General features: G+C 39.7%; 1 pseudogene across 1 annotated transcript; it reads right to left on the bottom strand.

Annotated features, from left to right (window-relative positions):
• Positions 1-563: 563 nt before the first annotated feature.
• On the bottom strand, positions 564-2,859 carry LOC311601272 (elongation factor 1-alpha 1-like; annotated as a pseudogene). The gene is made up of 2 exons: positions 2,801-2,859; positions 564-1,614 (listed from the first exon to the last, which is right to left on the bottom strand). The product of its transcript is annotated as an elongation factor 1-alpha 1-like (transcript).
• Between the last annotated feature and the right edge of the window lie 15,188 nt (positions 2,860-18,047).

Below are 18,047 nucleotides of genomic sequence, written 5' to 3'. Positions count from 1 at the left end.
CATGAAGTCTGAGCATCTCATTGGCTACATCTGTATGGGGGGCCTATGTCTAGTCTATGCAAGGCCTTTAGTTGGTGGTTCAGTCTCCACAAGTCCCTCTGGGCCCTGGTTAGTTGGCTTTGTTGGTCTTCTTGTGGAGCTCTTGTCACCTCTAGGTCCTTCTATTATTTCGCAACTCAACTTTTCCAGAAGACTGTCTATGATTCAACCAATGTTTGGTTGTGAGTCTCAGCATCGGTTTCAGTATGCTGCTGTGTGGAGCCTCTTAGGGGACAGCTACACTAGGCTCCTGTCTGTGAGCATAGCAAAATATCACAAATAATGTCCGGGGTTGGCTTTCTCCCATGGGGTGGGTGTTAGTTACATTTGGCTAGGCGTTGGTTGGACATTCCCTCACTCTCTGCTTTATCTTTACCCCAGCCTATCTTGTAGGAAGGATAAATTTTGGGTTGAAGATTGTATGTGTTTCCCTCCCTCTGCTAGAACACCTATCTGGCTAGAAGGTGGCCTCTCAGTCTCCATGGCCCTTGCTGCTAGGAAATCCCCCTTATCCTCTCAAAAGCCTACCCAGTTGTAAGTCTCCAACTTGTCACGTAGATGCTCCCATCCACAGTTTGTCTTTTATCTACAGGCCTTCTGTCACCAGCAACATCGCCATGTCTAACATCTTTGACAGATACGTTTTTACATTGAAGCCCACATTGTCCCTAGGAAGAGCTTCATTCAGTGCTTCATGGTGCATTTCAACAGACTTGACTTCTGTTGTAACATTAAGTGGAGCAAAGGTAACCACCATGCCAGGTTTAAGAACATCAGTCTCCACTAGGCCAACAGGGACAGAGTCAATACCATCAATTTCATAGACATCCTGGAGGGGCAGTCGCAGGGGCTTGTCAGTTGGATGAGTTGGTGGCAGGATATAATCCAAAGCTTCCAGCAATGTAGTACCCCTGGTGCTGCCATCTTAGCGGGTAAATTTCCACTCCTTGAACCAAGGCATGTTGGCACTTGGCTCCAGCGTGTTGTCACCATTCCAACCAGAAATTGGCACAAATGTTACTGTGTCAGGGTTGTAGCCAATTTTCTTAATGTAAGTGCTGACTTCCTTAACAATTTCCTTGTATATATCCTGGCTGCAGGGTGGCTCAGTGGAATCCATTTTGTTGACAACAATAATCAGCTGTTTCACACCCAGGGAGTAAGCCAGAAGGGCATAATCACCCATCTGACCATTCTTGGAGATATCAGCTTCAAATTAACCAACACCAGCAGCAACAATCAGGACACCACAGTCAGCCTGAGTTACACCTGTAATCATGTTCTCTGTGTCCTGGGGCATCAATGATAGTCACATAATATTTGCTGGACTCAAATATCCACAGGGAGATGTCAATAGTGATAGCATGCTCATGCTCAGCCTTCAGTTTGTCCAAGACCCAGGCATATTTGAAGGAGCCTTTTCTCATCTTGGCTGCCTCCTTTTCAAACTTTTCTGTGGTTAGCTTGTTGCTTCCACCACATTTGTAGATCAGATGGCCGGTTGTGGTGGACTTGCCGGAATCTACGTGTCCAATGATGACAATGTTTATGTGAGTTTTTCCTTTTCCATTTTGGCTTTGAATTGGTTGTGATTTTCACAACACCTCCATTCTGACAGCAAATCCATTGGGGAAAAAAGCAGGATTTTGATTCTTATGTGGCAGGAACATATTCTTTTCTAGTACACTCAATTTGGTGTTCTGTAAGCCTTCGTACATTTATAGGTATCTCTTTCTTTATATTGGGAGCATCTTCTTCTGAGTTTGTTGAAAATATTTTCTGGGTCTTGGAGCTGGGAATCTTTTCTTTCTTCTACTCCTATTATTATTCTTAGGTTTTGTCTTTTCAAGATGTCCTTGATTTCTTTGATGTTTCGTGTCAAGAATTTTATCGATTTAATATTTTCTTTGACTTATGTATTGATTTCTTCAATCATATCTTCTATGCATGATAGTCTCTCCTCCATCTCTTCTATTCTTCTGTTTTCTTTAATGGTTCTACTTCCATTTTTCAGGACTTGAACCATCTTGTTCATTTCCTTTACCTGTTTGAGTGTGCTTTTATGTATTTCCTTAAGTAATTTATTCATTTCCTCTTTAAAGGACTCTATTTGCTTGATTTTATTTGTCTATATATATTTGAGGAATTTATTTGTTTCCTCTTTAAAGGTTTCCACCATCTTCATAAGCATAGATTTAAGATTGTTTTCCTGTTTGTCAGCTGTGTTAGGATATCCTGAGCTTTTTTCCATATTGCCCTGGTTTTTGTTGATTGTGGTTTTACACTGGCCTTAAGCTACCTGGTTGTTCCTGGCATTGGTTGTTCCTGAAAACAGCTAGGCTTCTCAGGCATGCACAGGGGCTGAGAGATAGATTGTGGGATGGGGGATGGATTTCCTCAAGTAATCTACATCTCTTATCTGCTGGTTGTGTCTTAGTTGGACCTATAAGCAGTGAATTCTTGTGTGGGTTTCTAACCTGTGCTGTCCTGAGGTCTTGTAGGTCTCCTCAAGAAGGCTATTAGAGCTGTGAATGGTGGGCTGGATTTGCATTTCTCTGGGATCAGGAATTGTCCTAAGGATGGCGGGAGTTGCCAGGAAGTCTCAGTGCCAGGTGCCCGGAGCCTAGGACTGTGTGTGTCTCTTAGACCTGGAAGCCTTCCATGGTGTGGCTGGAACTATGCATCCCTAGCTTCTGGGATGCCTCCTCTAGTCCAGGAAACACAGACATCGATGTCTGAAGTCAGGAGCCAGATAACTTACTTGTTCCTCAGTTGCTGATCTTCTGCTACCCAGATACCATATGTGCTGGATGCCAACATCTTTGTGCTCCTGGAATATAATTTCTATGCACTTAAGCTGGAATACCCTCAGACTTCATCATTAAAACAGATACTTGGGCCAGAGTATTTCTACCAATCTAACTATCTACTTTGACATCTCTAACTCTCTCTGATTTACCAGTCCTCAATCCTTTCTTTGAGGATTTGATTTGGCCAGTGGTATCCAGCACAGCAAAAATGATAGTATGCTTGAGGCTAGACTTCAAGAGGACTTGAATGTCTGTACATGCCCTTTTGAAGGACTGCTCAGCAACCTACTGAAGTATGAGACCACACAAAGTTTTGATTAATTATTGAAAAAGACGTGCTTAGAGAAAAGTCAATGCCTGGCCAACTCAAAAATTGACAAACAATTCCAGCAGACACCAAATTATTCAAAAGAACATAACCTAAATTACCAACCCTGAAATTATTTATTCATTAGATGGTTCACATTCGAAACCATGAAACTTGGGCTATTTCATTACATAGCAAAAGCCAATGGCTATTACATATCTGAAAATGGGCAATTATCTTATTTTCATCTGTTAATCACCTTTAAGGTTTATGATGGTAATTGAAATGTTGACTCCTAAGCTGAAGGATTTATGAATAAAAAGATAGCCAATGAGAATTTTAACTTGCATTTTCTTTATTTTAACTAACTTATTGATGTATTTTGAGACAGGGTCTTCATAGTGTAGCTAAGGCTGGCCTCTGACTCAATCAGTATTCTTGATTTTGCAAACAATACAATTAGAGGCATGCCCTAGCATATCCAACTCTCAATTGGCATTTTATTATGTTCTATCACAGCAAATAAAAATACTATCCTCTATCATCTTCCTTTATAGCAGAGAAGAAGTAACACAGAGAAAGTCTTTATGGTTTTTGTAAATTCCAAAGTACTATACTGTCTGAAAAACATATGATCTCTTTCTCTTCTTTTGACACCTACAAACAGCTTTGAGTCCCTTCATAAAAAAGAGTTACTGACATATTTTATCAATAAAAATATCAATTTTTAATCTTAAACTTCCAACTGCATCTGAAGCTAGAGTCCCCGTAAAATCATCATTCACACTGAAGGTGTATGTGATCAGGGAAGTCCAACTGAGTGTCTAGAAGATGAACTAGCTTGGCCAACTAAGCTTCACATACAATGAATAATGTTGATTGTGGTTAACACAGCATTGTTTTGTACTGGAATTTTAGTTCCGAAATGCCAATAGTTTGATCTACTTCAGAAATAAATAGGTCATATTCTCTAAAAGTAACTAATAGCTACTCTGTACTGATGATACAATAAGAAAGGACAGATGTTTTAAAGCCAGGAATTGCTGCAGTGTCCTTACAACATGTAAACAGCCTAACTGATCCTGTGAGATCAACTTATCTTAGTTCATAATGGCACTGAAAGAATTAATGTTTGTAAAGAGTCTGAGATGAGCAAGACATGATAGATAGGATAATTATGAATAGTTTCAAAGAAAATATTATTTACACTCATTAGAAATGAACATTTAAAAGAACTTTCATACTCTGTAATGAGAAGAACAAATGTTCTATATACAAAGACCCTAGAAGCATGTGTACCTTGATAGAAACACATCTATTTATTATCAGTTTTTACTTGCACTCTGAGTCAGCTTTTAGCCATGAGAATGTTGATAACATGTTCCATGGAACAAATTGGAAGAGTTCATTGCAAACCATATAACTTCCTTTATTAAGTTAGTAGCAAGTTTTCCATTTATAAAAGCACATGTTCTCGCAGCTGGAAGCAGATCAACTGTGTACCTTGAGATCACTCTACACTGACTACAGTGAAAAAAGAGGAGTGACTATCCTCTGGATAGGAAAAATAGTTAACTGAGCACCATGCAATTCTTGGCCGCTACTAATCTTTCCACATAGCTTCTGTAGGGTTCTCTCAAACATGAATGCTTTCACCAACCATTATCCCAGCCTCACCAGGCAAATGGCATATATATATTATTTTTCATGGAATACAAAAGGGTAAAGCTTTTAGAACAGATGTTTGTCTAATAAGTAACAGCTTGAAAGAAAGCTAAGTTCTGCTAGGTGGGTATAGTAAATTTTTCTTCTTTCATAATGTTTATTGACTAATTGTGCATTTCACATCATATACCTGATCACAGTCACATTCCAGGCCTCCCAGGTGTGCCCCCACCCTTGTACTCCCCCTCAAAAGAAGAAGAAGAAAAAGAAGGAGGAGGAGGAGCAGGAGGAAGGGGAGGAGGAGAAGAATATATAAAGAGAATCCAATTTGTGCTGCCCACGTACTCATTAAAACAAGGTCAAATGTGTAGTACAAATTCCATTAGGGAAAACTGAGTCTCCCCTCCCTACCCTGCCCTTCAATGCCCCACACACCACACCCCACCCTTCTGAGCCATGTGCATACTCCTATGCCAGAAGTTCTCAATTGTGGAGAGCTACACTTCAATATCTTTATCACAATTTTAAGATATCTATTTGATGTTTTTCTGTCTAGGCTGTTACTTGTGGGAGTGGAATGGGGTAGGGTGGGTGTAAGTATTCTCATAGAATCCATCTATGTACATCTTTCTCAACAGTGAGTCTGTAGTCATCTATGCCACTGAAAAAGTAGCTTCCTCATTTTTTAGAGTTAGCAGGAACATAGATCATGTACCACTACATGGTCCCTGGTATCAACATGTGAGATGTATCTCAGCATTGTATTGAAGACAGCACAGACCACAGACATCAACACTTCCCTCTTCTATAGCATGAACTACAGACACACTGGCTTCATCACAGACCAAGAACATCAACATGGCCTTGGAGGTAACAAAGGTCAATATGGTCCCCAAAAGCAGCTCAGCCCAGGAGCATAAATATGGCCCCAGTCACACAGGTCATGTCAGGGTCCATGGTCCTTTTGTAGCTGAGGACCATGTTGATGTTCATGGCACATGTTACCACCAAGGACCAAGTGGATATCTGTGATCAGTGCTGTTACCTGAAGCCATATTGATGTCCATGAGAAGTTACTGCTGTCAGGAGCAATGTTTATGTGACTGGTACAGTGACTTTTTAAAATGGCTAGTGGAATATGCATCTCTCTCTGTCTCTCTCTCTCTCTGTCTGTCTCTCTGTCTCTCTCTGTCTCTGTCTCTGTCTCTGTCTCTGTCTCTGTCTCTCTCTCTCTCTCTCTCTCTCTCTCTGTGTGTGTGTGTGTGTGTGTGTGTGTGTGTGTCTCTCTCTCTGTCTCTCTCTGTCTCTCTGTCTCTCTGTCTCTGTCTCTCTCTCTCTCTCTCTCTCTGTCTCTCTGTCTGTCTGTCTGTCTGTCTGTCTGTCTGTCTGTCTCTCTCTCTCTCTCTCTCTCTCTCTCTCTCTCTCTCTCTCTCTGTGTGTGTGTGTGTCTGTCTCTCTGTCTCTCTCTCCCTCTCTCTCTCTCTGTATGTGTGTATGACATAGAGAATGATAGACAGAGACACAGAGACACAGAGACACACAGAGAGAGACAGATAGAGAATCTTGTATTTTTTGTAGAGAGCTAAGTAAATAATTTTTAAAAATATTAGTGATAAATATAGTCATTGAAAACCTTGGACATAATTTTATCTAAATAATTTTAGATGCTTCAAGAATCTTGCTTTTTTTTTTTTAGAACAGACCTGGGAAATCATTATAACAGCAAAATATTTTTTCTAGGTTCCTCAACTCAGATTAGATTCATAGTATTAAGAGGACAAGAGAAGAAATTGAGTACAAAAATGAGTCTAAGAAGCAGATTAAATGGTGGTATTTTATATAATAGTACTTTGGTGACGGTGGCAGTATTGTGAGACGGAAGATACCCAATTTATTTAACAATAGAACCTCACTGACATTTGTGAGATAAGTATTAATGGATTCTGATTATGTATCAAACTTTCTAGGGCCTGAGAATATTTCAGAGACATGATAAAGGGAGGTACTGTCCTCATAGAAATTACATTCTAGAACAGAGAAGCCTGTGATAAGTAAGTCAGGAAGTAAATAAGCAAAATAAATTCCAAGAGGAACAAGGAAAATATGGGAAATATGATCATGACTGAGGCAAATTGCATTTCATGTCAAAGCTGTGTTGAGAAGGTGCCATTTAGGTTGAGGCTTAGACAATGAGAAATGGCCAGTCATTTGAAAAGCTATGACTGTAAATTCTTGTAGAAGAAATAACAAGTCGAAAGTTCCAAAGCTGAGAATAAACTTTACATTATCGAAGGTCAGGAGGACTGGTATAGCTGAAGTTTGGGGAGCTGGGACTGGACCATGCTGAGCCTTAGAAATCATGGCAATTAATTCAGGTTGTATTTTAAATAGGATGGAAATTCATGTAAGGGGCTCCACTGACCACATGCAAAATACAGACTAAGCTTTCAAAAAGCAGTATGGGAATGGAAGGTGCTAGTTCAGTTGGAATGTTACACTCACTCAGAGAAGATGGTTGATTTCTCTAGGTCCCAGAGGCTAATATATTTTCTGTGAACTGTGTTTGTGCTGACATAGAAAATAAATTTGAAGTATGCTATGGGAATAGATTTGATATGGTGATTAAGGACCAGGAGGGGTAAAAGATGACCATCAGAGTTCTCAGTTGTATCATTCAATAAGAAAAGAGACACTATGGGGTGTCAAATTTGGGGTTCAAGAGTTTCAAGGTCAAGAAGACTGTGTGGAACTTGTTGAACGTGAGACAGCTTAAAACTTTGGAAATTCATAAGTTCACTATACAGTTGGATATGGTGGCCTGGGACTCAGAGAGTAAGTCTGTCCAGGAGTGATTGACATAACCTTTATCCATTAGAGCTGGAGGCAGGATAAGCCTAGTTTTGTTGACCCATGAGGAAGAATGAAATCATGTCATTTGCAGGAAAAAGATAATTAAGCCAGTCTCAGAAAGATAAATATATTTCTCTCATTTGCTGTTTCTAAATTTTATATGGTTACTGAAAACCATGTATGTACATATGAAATAAAACTAGCAAAAGGGAAAAAAGTTTTTTTAAAAAGTAATATGGGTAAAGGTGACAAAAAGGAGGAAAGATACAGATGTGGGTTGTCTTTCTGTCACAAATTCCTCATTCTCTCTCTCTTTAGCCTGTTCTACACAAAGCCTCTCACTTTCTTCCATTTCTGGGAAACAGCCCATGTCATGGTGAGAAAAATTTCATGTAACTAAGTCAAAAGTTGCATTGTCGTATTTTGTGCAACTTTTCAAGAAGGTTTAACATTGGCAACCATTATTCTCTTTTGACTTTTTAAAAATTATTAAGTTTTAGGTAGCATATACAATTATGAGTTTCTTTATAACTTTATACATGCTCATATTCACCTTAGTTATCCTTTCTCCATTCCTGTTGGTTCCCCTTTCCCTAAGTAACCTCTGTAAACTTTCAAGTCTTATATTTCTATATACTATATATGAGAGCAAGCATGTAGTATTTGTTCATAAGTTATTCTATTGCTCTCCCTTGTCTTTCCCTCACCTTTTGACTAAGTAGTCCAATCTATACAGTCATTCATTTTTCTATGATGTATAGTACCGTCACCTTCCTCCCATATCACTAACTGCCTCTTCTTAACATCACTTGCTGGCTTCATCTTCTCTCCTCATTGTAAAAGGCACTTTTATTCTCCTGCTCAATTGTTGTCTAGGAGGCTTATTACCTCCATCTGCTAACCTAAACCTAGTCCACGAAGCTTCTAGCCTCCATACAATCTAATGTAGGCCTAGAATACTTTTTAGCCTCTGAGATTTACTGCTTAATATGCTCACCCTTTTTTGTTCTTACTGACCTTTGCGCTGGCTGGTTCAACTCAGCTGTTCCGGCTCAAACTTCTCTCCCAATTATCCAATCTGACTTATTCAATCTGGCTTCTGTCTCAGGCCCTGAATTGCCTTGCTTGGCTTCAAACTAACTCAAGCAATCTATTCTAATCTGGATCCTTCTCATTCTCTTGTTTATTTGTTCTTGACCTGAGTCTAGCTTGTTCTCTCTCTGCAACATGTCTCTCTGTTACTGTCCTAGTAAAACTGCCTCTCTCTCTCTCTCTCTCTCTCTCTCTCTCTCTCTCTCTCTCTGTCTCTCTCTCTGTCTCTCTCTCTCTCTCCTCTCTCTGTCTTTGTGTCTGTCCCTGTCCCTGTCTCTTTCTGTCTCTCTCTGTCTCTCTCTGTTTCTCTGTCTCTCTCTGTTTCTCTGTCTCTCTCTCTGTCTCTGTCTCTCTCTGTCTCTGTCTCTCTCTCTCTCTCTCTCTCTCTCTCTCTCTCTCTCTCTCTCTCTCTCTCTCTCTCTCTCTCTCTCCATTGCCCCTTGAGTAGCTTCCATTTCCTCTCTTCTTCTGAGAGTTGGGCATATCCTATTCTGTTAAAATTTTCTCTGATCATTCACTTTTTCTGGTACAGGTACTTCCTTCTGCAAAATAATTTCACCTTTATTGTTTGGAATTAAAGGCATGTACCATCATGCCTGGATCTAAGTTTTTTTTTTACCTGAAACTTTCTCTCTATGAGGCTGTCCTTGAAGCCAGATTGGCTTTCCTCTGTCTCCTGGATTAAACATGTGTTTGTATTCTAGCCAGATCACACAGACCTAGAAGGTCCTTGGATGTGATGTCTTGCCAGAGCAGCCATGTTCTGAATTAAAATTCCTCTACACCTCATCTCTCTGTATCAGTGTTTCTGAGATTCAGCGTTCTTAAGTTCTTCTTACCTTTAACTTTAGTGTTAATTTAAACAAAATTTCCAGTATCATAACTTTAAGTGTCACCCTGTTCCTTTGTCTTCATTTTTTAAACAGCAAACTCACATATCATGATTCAACTGCCATGTGGCATCTATACTTATATGAGTAAAGAAGACATCCTACTGGGACTCCAGGTAAGAGAAATATAGGAGATGGGGAAATAGAAGGACCCAGAGGGTCCTAGAAACCTACAAGAAGAACATCATGATGGATGGATCAGGTCCCAGGGGGGGTCTGCTCAACTATTGCACTAACCAAGGACAATACAATAGTAAACATAGAACCCCTACTCTGATCTACCCAATGGACAGGGCATTCTCCCCAGCTATATGGAGAGCGGGGTCTGACTCTGACATGAACTCTGGTGCTCCATATTTGACCACCTCCCCTTGGTGGGGAGGCCTGGTGGCACTCAGAGAAAGAATAAGCAGGCTACCAAGATGAGACTTGATAGCCTGTGACTATATAGTGGGGGAAGAGGTCCCCCTCAGTCATACACCTAGGGGAGGGGAATAGGGTGAAAGCAGGAGGGAGGGAGGAATGGGAGGATTTAAGTGATGGGATAACAATTGAGTTGTAATCTGAATAAACCAATTAAATAATAAAAAGGAGTGTTAGCCAAAAATTAAATGTTTCATATTTGTTCTCAACTCTTTTTTTTTTAGCTTCAATCTTTACATGTGCTATCAGAATTATCTTTGAAATCCATCCTAGAGCCAAATTCTACTCGTTAATACTCTAATCCAAGCTACAACCATTTGTTGGTTGCTTTCCTAAATTGACTTCGCTCTCATTTGGTTTTGTTCTCTACAGAGTCATCAAAGATTTTTGTAAACTATAAATCAGATCATCTCACTTTCCCATTAAAAATTCTCTAATGGTTTCCACTAGAACCAGAAAAGAATCTGAATTTCTATCTTTGACTGCAGAAGTATCTGCTTATCTTTGTGGTTTTATCTTCCTACGACTCTCCACTTTCCTCACACTACTCTCTTCTTATAATCTTTTGAACATGAACAATCCAAGTTCACTGTTGCCTTGAGCTCTTTCTGTTTGATGCATCTCTTTCTCACTCCGAGGCCTTCTTTTCAACTAGCTTTCTACTCAGGTATGACTTTGTCTGAGACTTTCTCTGGCCATATGGTACTATCTGCAATTGTCACCATTCAGTGCCCCCTCCCTCACACTGTGCTCTACTATTTTATTTTGCTTGAAAACTGTCATCTAACTGATCTCTTTGTTTATGTATCTTCCCTATAATTTGATCTTCACCAGAGCAGAGGATTTTGTTCACTTCTGCATTCTAATAGTCAGACAATATCTATACTGTAGATGCAAATATTTAACTTTGTTAATGAGTAGTACCTAGTAAAAGACTGAATGAATAAAATCATAAAAATCCATGGGAAGAATGGATTTTCTGGAGAGAGTATACTTCGAGACAGAGTTTCACTTTGAATTCCAAGTTGGCCTTGAGTTCAAGTTTCTCCTTCCTCAGCCCACTGAGCTCTAAGATTAAAATGTGTATGCACCAGGAAGGCAATGATTTTAATGTCACTTTTACGTAAAATAGTAGTGAAGCTTTTAAGTAGAAATGCCTACAGGGTATCAGCTCTGTAACTTGTGAAAATTTCAGACTGAGAAATAAAAAGTGAAAAAGACATTTGCCATAGTTTTCTTTTGGTGCTGTAACAAATCACCACACATACACACAAAGAAAATAATATCAACTCATCATTGTCATGTTGAGAAAGTCAGAAATATTTTTTGCTTGTTTGTTTTGGTTTTTTCTTTTTTCTTTTCTTTTCTTTCTTTTTTGTTTGTTTGTTTGTTCATTTTTCGAGACAGGGTTTCTCTGTGTAGTTTTGGCTGTCCTGGACTTGCTTTGTAAACCAGGCTGGCCTCAAACAGTGATCTGCTGGCCTCTGCCTCCCAAGAGCTAAGATTAAAGGTATGCACCACCACACCTGGCTTTGTTTTGTTTTTTTCAAGACATAGTTTCTCTGTGTAACCTCCATTGTCCTGGAACTTGCTCTATAGACTAGGTTGGCCTCAAACTCACAAAGATCTGCCTGCATCTGCCTCCCAAGTGCTGGGATTAAAGGTGTGCACTGCCACTGCCTGGCTCAAAGTCAGAATTTATAAAAGCAACAAATAGAGGTGTAATTCTCTGAACGTTCCAGAATACATTCCATTTCCTGGATTTTTCTACATTTTAGAGGCCATTTGCTTTTTTTTGGCCAGGCTATCTTCTCACCATCTCCAAAGCTAGTTTTATTTCACCTCCTTCTGACTAGGTTGAGCCCACCTGAATAATTTAGAAGTGATCTCCCCATCTTAAATTCTTCAATATAATGTCATCGGCCAATTGCCATTATCAACTCAAACAGGCAGGAGATTAGAGTAAGGACATCTTTAGTGGGCCAATATTCTATTCCAAGAATTTAATGCAATAAGCTCAAGAAACATGTACAGGAAAGGCTTGGTATTTCATAGTCTTCAGATGGGTAAGTAAATAATTAAAATATTGGCATATTATGAAAAGGAAGAAAGCCCAGATTTTCATGAAAATACAATCAGTTCAAATCTTATGCTGGAAATGCATTACCAATGATCAGAAGCAAAAACATGCAAGATTTGGTAAGTAGGGCATCACTGATAGTTTTCCAGAAAACAATGTCTATGAAGTTTGGTGGAGGTAACCAGATTTGTAAGTAATGGCTAAATGAGTGTACAGTTAAAAATGATATCAGACTTCTTCCTTTCAAAAGAAGCAATTTAATGGCAGCTGTTATGGTTAGTAGAAGTTGAAGAGATCATCCAGAATATAAAACAGTGTCATTTATTCTAATATTTATTTTCCTAAGAAGAATCTGTGTCAACATGTATGCCCTTTTTTCTTTAAGAACTAACATCTGAAATGTAACTGACTCAGTGGTATTGGAAGAAAGTAGAGCTGAGCAATAACATTGGTTTATGCCAGCTTAAAAGGTCACAGCCCTGTAAGAGCACCCTGTTGGCATATTAGCTGTTAACTCTAGTCCTGGTTCAACATAATGGATTTTTAAAGCCAATGCCTTGCCAAATTGATTTATGAGATGAATTGCTGCTGTAGCTGAGGTGACCATTTGAGTGCTGAGACTAAAGCTAAATGAACAAAGATTATGGGTACCATCTGCCAGCCTGGTTCTGCCTGCTGCTGTCTTGCCACCCTCACTCTTTTCTTTCATTCTACAACCTATAATTGTTGTGGAGAGAACGTGGGATGGGAGAATGGGAAACAAACACATGGTGCCAAAGAAGCCCTTTTTCAAATTCAATGTTAATGTATAAGTAAATACACCAAAAAGCCTGTTCTCAAGATAGTTAAAACAGTTGTCCCTCTGGTGCCCACATTTGACCATGTCCCCTTGATGGGGAGGCCTGGTGGCACTCAGAGGAAGGATAACAGGTCACCAAGAAGAGACTTGATACCCTATGAGCATATACAGGAGAGGAGGTCCCCCTCAGTCACAGTCATAGGGGAGGGGAGTAAGGGGAAAATGGGAGGGAGGGAGTAATGGGAGGATACAAGGGGTGGGCTAACAACTGAGATGTAATATGAATAAATTAATAAAATATTAAAAACAAAATAAAACAAAAAAACCAGTTGTCTCCTTGCCCCACACTAGTGACATTCAAAGGAGTTTATAGTTGGTAACACAGTTGTTCAGATAGGTGTTCCTAGGTATCTGCTGGATTACATGGAAAACTGGTGACCTTCTCTGTGATTCATTTCTTTCTCTTAGAAAATTGGGGTAATAATAGCTAAATTAAGCTCCATATATGAATTAATATGAGAGACACAATGAGAATAATTACAATGATTCAAGAAATGGCTGCCACCAGAACAAGAAGTGCTAAGTACACACATGAGCACTTTATATGTGTTCTGTCATTTACTCTTATAAATTCCCAGGGCATACATTAGTTTAATACTCCTTTCAAAAAGATCTGAGGCATACGGAAAGAAGTGCTAGGCTAGTGCACAGAAGAGCTGGATTCATGATAGGATGACAAGTGATGCATCATGATGAAGATGACGCTTATTTTTAAATAAAATGCCCATATCACTGAGCAAGCAAGTGCACATGAGTATAAAGATAATTACTTTGAGTCTTTTGATTAACTAGTTTTATTTTTAATAATATCCTTTTAATTGATGGGTACTTGACACTCTTTAGTCGCAGGGTCTATGGGTGGTTATTTTCTATATTCCTTTTGTAAAGTAAGATATTTCCTTTTGAAGTTTTTGACAAGTTGGTCAAAAACCTGTTTTTGTTCATCTATCAACAAAACAGTCTACAGCTTGAACATGGCATTTGTCATGGTAACAGACTTATAATCTGTAAAACACTATACTTCATGCATCTTTACCATGACTTCCTCTTGCATTTAGACTGAAGTATAATTATATACTCTAAAAATATAATTATATACTCTACTGTAGAAAATGAATAGTGGCTCAATGAGGATACTCATTTCTAGATAGGTAATACTAAAAGATGGTATAAACAGAGCCTCAGAAGACAGATAGAACACTAAACAAAAAATAAGTTCATAGTTTCACTTCTTACCAATTAGTTCTATTAAAAGGCAAAATTACAACAACTGAATTTACAGATCTCAATGATCTATAGTTTCAACTTTAGAACTGGGGAACACATCATTCCACAAAATACAATATGTTTCAATAGGTGGAGCAGATGGGAATGTTTTGATAGCCAAGAAAGGGCTGAATAAAGCAGAAATCAAAGTAAAAAGCAGATTAGTCATTTAAAACAACAGAAAGACATCACACACACACACACACACACACACACACACACACACACACTTACACTTGTTAGCATTAAGTGACTTCAAATTATCTCTTCTCTCTCCCTGTCTCTCCCTGTCTCTCTCTGTCTCTCTCTGTCTCTGTCTCTGTCTGTCTGTCTCTTCCCATCACTGTGTGGTGTGTGTCTGTATGGTGTGTCTGTGTGTTTGTGTATAGTGTGTGTGTGTGTGTGTGTGTGTGTGTGTGTGTGTGTGTGTGTGTCTGCATGTGTCTGACAGCCATCCCTAAAGAGGTTATGAGCAGCTTCTGGGCAAAGGTTGACAATGGTAGCCCATACAAGGGGCCATTTGGGTCTTCTTTCAATACCTATGTTCAGGACACCTATTCTCCTACCCAACTAGTTGCTCAACTGCCTGCTTTGCTCCCTCCCAATGATAGCCCCTGAGAAAGGTGAGAAGCAGGCCCCAGCATAAGATTGGTCCTCCCTTCTCAGCCAAGTGGGAGGGACAGCGAAGGCTCTTCTTTTAGCCTAAGAGACCCAGAGGAGTCAGATGCTTGAGGGCAAGTAAGGGTATCCAGCAGAGATTATGAGCCAATCTATCTGCATTAAAAGAACTCCCCAGCCTCAGTTTTGTGCAGGGACGAATCTCACAAGAATTTCAGAACCAAGCAGGCTTGGTTAGGGTCCTGCACCACCACTTCCCAAACACTGAAGTGTACAGTGTTCTCTTGGCTAAGGACTGCAAGGCACAGACTAGGAAGGCAGAGGCTATCTTGCAGGCTAGAAGTGGCTGTGAAGCTGTTCCACCTCTGTTTTCAGCCTCAGTGTAGTGTGTGTGTGTGTGTGTGTGTGTGTGTGTGTGTGTGTTGTGATGTGTACTGCGTGTGTGCATACATGTACACTCTTGCATAAGCATGCATGTTGGAATTAGGGAGAGGAAAGAACATGAGACTGAGAAGAGATGAGGAAGAGGGCTATGATCATGATATAAACAATACTAAAAGAATTTTATAAAGCAGATCTTATCGAAAAACAAAGCAAAACAAAACTACATACCTGTACTGTCCTTCAGCATACAGCGGTGTGTGGCCTGGGTCCCACCTCCAGCTGGCTGGTCTAGGAGCTGCTTGATTCTCCATGATAACAAAGGGACCTGGAGGTCAAAGGTGCTAAGGTCCTGGAGGTCAAAGGTCCTGTTTCTTACTCAGGGAAGGCTAGAGTGCTTTAAGATAAGCCTAGTGGCCTGGGGCACTAAGCCAGGTTCCAGGTCTCTCCAGAGGAGGTAAAAAATGAGTTTTCCTGGGAGTGTTAAAGTTTCGATCTTTTAGAATGAGATGGCAGTTTTGAGAAGGCAGTGGAGACTCGAGAGCTCCAAAAATCCAATGTTGATACCAAAAGCTCTTTGTTTCAGCTGCTGTGCTAGGCACAGCAGAGGAAGCAGTTAGATATCTGAGACCTGCTGGCAGGCAGGTCCAGTGAGGCACAGGCTGGGCAGTGCTTTACCCCGGTAAATTTACCCTGGGTCAGCACTGAGCTAGTGGCAGTGGTAGAACAGGTCCTAGTGGCTGCAAAGGTAGTTCTGCCATTGCTGCCTGGCCACCAGGTGTCCATCAGTGGTTCCCTCCCTCAGAATAAATGGAGGCTCAGATGGTCATAGTGGAGGAATGGCGAACAAGACAGTGAGTACAGAGCATGTCAGCCAGCCTTTATTTATAAACCTTGGTCAGTGGGGAGGGGTTTTGGGAGTGAATGTGTCTGATTCACTAGGGATAATGATGCCAGGATACTTAATCTACATACAGTAGTACAGTGCCTCATAGTCAGTAACAAGGGGCCCTATCACAAGAAGTAGAAAACAGTACTTAATTATCCTATGTGTGAAGGGATGACTTCTAGATAAAATTAAAGGTCATTTGCTGGAAGCTAAGATCTCCTCAGCATAGAGTAGGGTACTTCCAGGCATTCCTTGTGCTTGTTGAAGAAGTTCCTTATTAGGAAATGGTCTAGCCTGTAATTTTCCTTGAGAGCTATGTTGACACTCCTTACAAAATCTGGGATTACAAGATCAGATGGAGTGAGAACCCTGCTGAGAGAAGGGAGTCCACCAACGTAGACAAATGACTATCCAGAGAAGTCAGACTTCAACCTTATTCAGCAGAGTCCACTACTCCTATACATATATTTTAAAAAATTGTATTTACATTTGAATATATCTGCTGATACACAGGTCTGGCTGGCTGTACTAGACATTGTCCTAAGTCTGAGTGAGGCACATTAAATACTTTAATCTAACCCTGTCCTCCCTCCCAAATAAACTGGATCATTCAATCTGCTCAGATTTGACTGAGGAGATCGGCTGAGCCTGAGCCAAAATGTGTGGCCCATCAATATGTGTGTACTTCTAAGAGCCAAGGAAAACAAAAGCAGGTGAGAAGAAACAAGCTAACAATCATCATCTTGACTTGCAAGGCCAGAAGCACCAATGGTGCTTGAATCTCATCCTACATTAAGTTGGAATCAACAGGGGAGTTAATAGAAGCATCACTGTGTAGGATAATATCTAAGCTTATTTGGTTAGTATTTATATATTAACTGAATTTTTAGAAAAGTTGTTGATTTATAAAAGCTGTTATAGCTCCAGAATCCAATCTGCTTAGAGTACTCTGAATCTGGATATGGCCTTCTGCCTTGCTTTTATGATTTTTCCAGATATAATCTGTAATACATGCCAGGCAATTATTTTTAAATTGTGCTCTCTTAAAAACATTCTGGAGAATGGTGTCTCTGTTAATATTTACTATGTGCTTACTGGTGTTTATTTACATGTTTTTCTGATCATGTTTTCTTGTGAGGTGAACGTGATAACCACTACACGATGGAAACAATACTGATCATGTTTTCTTGATCAGGTTTTTCTGAACTCAAACAACCTTCCTTAGATCATTACTTTCTTCATTACATTCATGCATAAAAGTAAACTGAAACTGAAATAAAGTTGTCTACAACATTAGACTGAAATCTGCCTATTTTTTCAGGTCCTGGTGTCCTAGGTCTTAAAAACACAGATCTGCATAGGAAAGCAGAGGTCAACATATGTTTTAGTCCATTTTCTATTGCTATAATACAATAGTGAAAATTGAACAGTTGCCAAGAAAAGAGGCTATCTAGTTCATAGTTATGGTGACCATGATAAGCAGTAGAAATCAGCTACATTTGATGAGAGCCTCATATTGCTTCAACTAATGGACCAAAGAGGTAAGGGCATAGGCACACGCAAAAGAAAAGAATGCAGATTTTGCATTCGATTTAAACAATTATACTGTCACTAATTAGATCCCACTAGCAGGGATGTCCAATGTTCTGAAATTGCTGTATGACATTCTATCAGTAAATAGGTTTGTTGGCCTGCATTTGTAACTACCGTTAGATGTATGTGTCTTATGGGCCACAGGTTAGATATTCCAAAAATAAAATTATCCATTTAGGGGCTCTAAACCTATAATGAAACGTCTCTCAGTGTACCCTACCTCATAGCACAAACTGACAGGGATAAAGTTTTTGAGACATAACCTTTCAGGGTACATATTCAAAC

Source organism: Acomys minous (assembly GCF_964271855.1).
Source record: "Acomys minous genome assembly, chromosome: 7".
In the NCBI taxonomy this organism is placed as follows: Eukaryota; Metazoa; Chordata; class Mammalia; order Rodentia; family Muridae; genus Acomys; species Acomys minous.
This window is presented reverse-complemented; position numbering and strand designations above follow the sequence as displayed.